At 37.3% G+C, this 6,286-nt stretch overlaps 1 long non-coding RNA gene across 2 annotated transcripts in view; it reads left to right on the top strand.

The window, feature by feature from the left end:
* Positions 1 to 264: 264 nt before the first annotated feature.
* Positions 265 to 6,286, top strand: part of LOC149131327 (uncharacterized) — a 19,038-nt gene continuing 13,016 nt past the window's right edge. Inside the window, exon 1 of one of the 2 annotated variants that reach the window (XR_016238085.1) lies at positions 265 to 623. This is a non-coding gene — a long non-coding RNA (uncharacterized LOC149131327). Of the gene's footprint in view, positions 624 to 6,279 lie in introns of those variants that run through there. The other variant, XR_016238086.1, reaches the window with a different exon arrangement.

Raw genomic sequence — 6,286 nt, 5'->3', positions numbered from 1 at the left:
TTCTGTCTATCAAATCCATTCACAAAGTTTTAGCCATCCTGGAAGCACCATGCTGTGGGACTGAACCCAAAACCACATGGTTGCAAAGTGACCTTCTTAAACAAACGGTTACACACACACACAGAGGCAGAAAAACAGATAGAGCAGTTTATAATCCAATAAACGAAAATGAACAAAACAAACACCAAAATAGAAACTCTATTAAACAAAGGAGAAGAATTTTCTCTATGGCATGGCTCACTTCCAAAAAAAAAAAAGAGAAAAGAAAAGGAAAACAGATCATAGTGGAATCAAACTGTTCATTAAAGGTTCTTTGAAAAGCTGTGATTAAATAAAAACTTTTGTTCTGTTAGTCTCTTCAGCCATTCATCATTTCTATGTATGTCTGAAATTCCAAGTGCACATGACAGAATGATTATTCAGGAAGGCCCTTTAAAAGCTTAACACACCTGAGATTTCCTTTCATTCAATTCACCTTGATTTTAAGCTCAGTTCGGTCGAGATTTTCAGAGTTGAAGAAGTAGACTAGCTCTTGTGATATATTTTACATTTAATAATAATAATAATCATGCATGGAATGGTGAAATTGGTTTTGCTCTTGATTTGCCTTAGTTTGGCTTCTGGTAAGTGATTCATACTTTCTACATGCATGCATACATACATACATACATACATACTTGCTTCCCAATTACATGGTTCTGGGTTCAGTCCCACTGTGTGGCACTGTGGACAAGCGTCTTCTACCATAGCCTTGGACCAACCAAAGCCTTGTGAGTGAATTTTGTAAATGGAAACTGGAAAAAGCCCATTGTGCATACATACATTACATTACATACATACATACATACATACATACAAAAATACCCTGTTGTTGATGTTGAAATTCCAATGAAGGAGCTTTGGATCTAGGTTAGAAACTGGTTCTTTCTCTATTGGCAAGAAATCTTGAAATAAACTGAATAATGACATACATACATACATTCATACATACATACATTCATACATACATACATTCATACATACATACATATACTGGGTCATCCCATAAATAATACGTTTTTTTTATACTTTTGTTTTTTCAAATTAAGATAAACAAAGTTCTTTCTTAATCTAAAATATACTCTCCTTCATTTTCTATGAATCTGCTACATATCTCCGTGTGTGTGTGTGTTTGTCTCCCACCACCCACCTAACAACTTGTACTGGTTTGTTTATACTGTAACGTAGTTACTCATCGCCAATTATTGTAGTATCGTCACCATTTATGACAATACTTGTTTACACTATAACGGTGTGGTAACAATAAACATATAATGAAGCAGGGTAACAACAACACAACAATCCAACAAACTCTCCACAAAATATACACGAACCAACAAATGATATTCCCACAAACTACCAAAACAACACCTTATAACTTCCTGCAATTAATGCCTACTCTGTTCATCTTTCACTCAGATCGCTACTATTTATAGTTGTTCAGTCAAGTCTATTCTCACAGGGGGTGTCACAACTCTTGCCACAACATCTCCTCATTTGAGATTTTGACTTCTGTAGGAAATGAAATTTTTTTTTTTTTTTTTTTTTCTTCCTTTCCAACACCTCTCCCTTTCTGAAATTTTGCTTCCCTAGGGAGTTCAGTACCTTCTCTGATTAGGCATTATTTCTAAATGTTTAAGCTGTTTGCATTTTCTGTTACTGCTCCTTCTAGGCTTAATCGCTTTCAGTGCTAGCACATCGAGCATGTTGTAAAACACTTCCATTGGAATTTCCTTCCTTTCTTCTGTATGTTTGATTTTTAATTGATTTAGGTGTTGTTTATGTTCCCATCATTAGCCTTCTATTAAATACATCATGTTTCCAATTCTTTTAGTCACTACTCCATCCTGCCAACTGTCTTTACTGTTCTTCTTTACTTTGAAATAGACTTTGTCTCCAAATTCAAAATGTTTAGTTGAATTTTTTGTATTTTCTCTATATTTTTTTCCTTTGGCAACAATTTGTCAAAGATCAATTTAATCTTTTGAGCAAACATTAGCTCTGCAGGTGACTTGCCTAAACTTGTATTTGGACTGGGCATTATTCTGTACACCCTTAAGAATTTAGTTAGTGCTTTGTCATTTCCTAACTTGTTCCTTGCATTTTTTAGCGCTTGCTTGAAAGTATCTACAAATTGACCTTGGGTGGTAGGGCAGGGTAAACATGTGCTTGATTGCATGTATTTTGTAAAATTTCTTGAACTTGTACTCTGTAAATTGTGTTTCATTGTCTGATACTCTGGTGTCTGGAACACCGTATCAAGCAAAAAGTTCATGCTGGAACTTTATTGTTGCCTTCGAGATAGGCTGACTTCACCTACATACTTCCAGCCACTTGGTAAAGCTATAATTAATAATCAAGTAGTACGTGCCATTCACTGGTCCAGTGTAGTCTATATGTACTCTGGACCATGGACTATCTGTCTCAGGCCATGATTGGTATTTCACCAGTAGTGCCTTGGCTGCTAGTGCACAACCTTTACGTGATTTTAGCACATTTTCAATGTCTCGGTCCATTGTCAGCCAATATATGTAACTGCTCATCAAAGCTTTCATTCTTGACATCCCTGGGTGTACATTAATACACCATTACAGAGTGAAAAATGGTTTGCATTCTTTTTTCTCTAACATTAAAATTGCATCATCTCATGGTGACTGAAGTGCTCCTTTGATCAGACACCAAGCAAAAGAGGGAGAGCTGAATTTGGATTCTGTATTTATAATATTTTCCTACTATATATATATATATATATATATATATATATATATATATCATCATCATCATCATCATCATCGTTTAACGTCCGCTTTCCATGCTAGCATGGGTTGGACGATTTGACTGAGGACTGGTGCAACCGGATGGCTACACCAGGCTCCAATCTAATTTGGCAGAGTTTCTACAGCTGGATGCCCTTCCTAATGCCAACCACTCAGAGAGTGTTCATTTATATATATAAACACAATGGGCTTCTTTCAGTTTCAATCAGCTAATTATACTCACAAGGCTTCAGTTGGCCAAAAGCTATAGTAGAAGACACTTATCCAAGGGTCCACACAGTAGGACTGAACCTGCAACCATGTGGTTGGGAAGCAAACTTCTTACCACACAGCCACACATCAACAGAATATTTAATGGGAAATATGCATTTGGTGAACACTAGCTTTACCTGCATTGAAATTTGGCTGGAGATCAGTGAGTTTTAGTCTTAAATTACCTACCCACATTTTTCCAGTTTCAGTTCGTTAAATAATTCAGCACTTTTAATGCTTAAAATCCTTATTGACCCTTTGGATAGCCAAGTAAATCCTCAAGGATCAGTATTGACCACTTTATTGAACCCTGGTCTTGTGTATAGCACTGACTCTGCTTGCAACCTTGTTACCATATGGACGCATGCACACACACTTAAACATACATACACACTTTAACATGCATACACACACTTACACAAATGCATACTCACACACGCTTACACACACATATACTTACATGCACTTACACACATATTTACACACACATGCACACATATACATCCTCGCACATTGGCAGCTACGTGACACATCTTGGATTTTCTACCGGCTACAAGTGATTGATGCCATCTCAGACAAAATAACTAAAGAATATTCTTAGAACAACTGCCCACCTACCTACCTACCTGTCTGCCTGCCTGCCTGCCTGCCTTTCTGTCTGTCTGTCTGTCTGACTATCTGTCTGTCTTATGTTTCTCACAACATTTCAAACAATAAATGTCATGCATAATATAATATGACAAACAGAAGTTCCGGTAAAGTATAAATTATGATAAACATCTCTGATATGCAGAATATTAATTATGTGAAGGAATCACTTTAACAAAGACACATTTATGATGATGTGGAAATTTGATAACAACAACAACAACAACAACATCAGTATTGAAATTTAGGTTTTGTTTTGGATTTATTTATTTATTTACAAGGGCACAGGTGGCTTAGTGGTTAGCATATTCAGCTCATGATCCTAAGGCTGTGAATTTGATTCCTAGCAGTGAATTGTGTCCTTGAGCAAGACACTTTATTTCACGTTGCCCCAGTCCACTCAGCCGGCAAAAATGAGTGATACCTATAATTCAAAGGAGCCAGCTGTGTCACACTCTGTGTTACACTGAATCTCCCTGAGAACTATGCTAAGGGTCCACATGTCTGTGGAGCACTCAGTTACTTGCATGTTAACTTCACAAGCAGACTGTTCTGTTGATCGGAGCAACTGGAACACTTGTCATTGTAACCAGTGGAGTGCCAATTTTATATGAAGATGATGATGATGATGTAAGGCTGCAAGCTGGCAGAAATGTTAGCACGCCAGGCAAAATGCCTAAGGGTATCTCGTCTGCCGTTACATTCTGAGTTCAAATTCCACCAAGATCAACTTTGCCTTTCATCCTTTCAGGGTCGATAAATTAAGTACCAGTTACGCACTGGTGTCGATGTAATCGACTTAATCCCCTCGTCTGTCCTTGTTTGTCCCATCTATGAGTAGCCCCCTGTCGGCGATAAAGAAATAAATTTTATATGAAGGTGTATGGCTAAGTGGTTACAGTATTTGGTTGATGATTGTAAAGGCATGAGTTCAATTGCCGGGGTTGTGTCATGTCTTTGGGTAAGATATTTTATTTCACATTGCTCCAGTTAACTCGGCTGGCAAAAATGCCTTGTACCTGCCATAAAGGATCATAGGCACATTCTGTGTCACACTGAATCTCCCTGAGAACTATGTCAAGATTATGCATGTCTGTGGAGCGCTCAGCCACTTGCATGTTAATATCAGCAGCAGGTTGTTCCATTGATTGGATCAACTGGAACTCTTGTTTTCATAACCAGTAGAGTGCCAAACACTGTACTGCACCAGAGTATAACATAGTACACCATACTATACTATATTACACTAGTACCACACCACATCACCACCATCATGACTACTACCACTACTACCACCACTATTACTATTACTACTACTACTACTACTACTAGTAGTAGTCATGTTCCTGTGGCATATTACAGATGTGTGGGTGATATATATATATATATGACTGAAACAAGTAAGGGAATAAAAGAATAAAGAATAACCCACTATTTTGTTGTTTTTACATCTATCACTCCCTTTTGGCCACCCCATTATTGCCCCCTCCTCACTTTTCTTCAGTGTTCCATCTGGATCTTTCAACCACCCCCAGAGGAACAGTGTCACCCACTTTAGGAACCACTGCTATAAAGGATCACGGGCACATTCTGTGTCCCACTGAATGTTCCTGAGAACTATGTCAAGGTTACGCATGTCTGTGGAACGCTCAGCCACTTGCATATTAATTTCACGAGCAGGCTGTTCCAACGATTGGGTCAACTGGAGCCCTCGTCGTCATAGCTGGTGGAGGGCCAATCATTGTACCATACCAGATTACAGTACAATACACCATACTATATATTACATTACACTAGTACCACACCACATCACCCTGCAGCACACTAGAACATTAACCACCTCATCACATCACACTACTATTACATTAACCTCTACACTTCTATACATCAGCCTATATTACAGATGTCATGTGAGACTGATGTCAGGTGTGTTCTTTAAATTATGCAACCACGTAATCACTTCCTGGGAATAAAATGACCCACCACAGTCACCAACACTACAACTGTCACCACTACTAGCATCACTACTACCACCACTACTAATACAACTATTACCACCACTCACATCACTACTGCTGCTGCTGCTGCTGCTACTGCTGCAACTACCAGTAGTCACTTTCCTATGTCACATTACAGATGTATAGGTGTGGTGTGTGTGTGTATATATATATATATATATATATATTAAAAATTAAAAGGGTAAAGGTTTATCAATTTATTAATTTATTAATAAATCAACAATTAATAATTTTTACCAAGCCCTTCGGTATGTAAGCACCATTATCGGTGGAGAACTTATTTAAAAGTTCATATACATTTATAAACATAATTAAGGGATCAGCAAACATTTGCTTCACCAGATACCGAAGTTCAGAAATAGCAGCTAAAAAAGCTGAGACTCCAACAGATAGCATTACTTGTAACTCTTGTTTTTGCCTTTGTGAGTTACAAGTAATGCTATCTGTTGGAGTCTCAGCTTTTTTAGCTGCTATTTCTGAACATGTGTGTATATATATATATATATATATATATATATATATATATATATATATATATATATATATAGGTAA

The sequence above is a fragment of the Octopus bimaculoides genome, chromosome 23, assembly GCF_046866305.1.
Source record: "Octopus bimaculoides isolate indiv1 chromosome 23, ASM4686630v1, whole genome shotgun sequence".
NCBI lineage: Eukaryota > Metazoa > Mollusca > Cephalopoda > Octopoda > Octopodidae > Octopus > Octopus bimaculoides.
The sequence above is the reverse complement of the archived record's forward strand: the minus strand, read 5'-3'. Positions and strand labels throughout refer to the sequence as shown.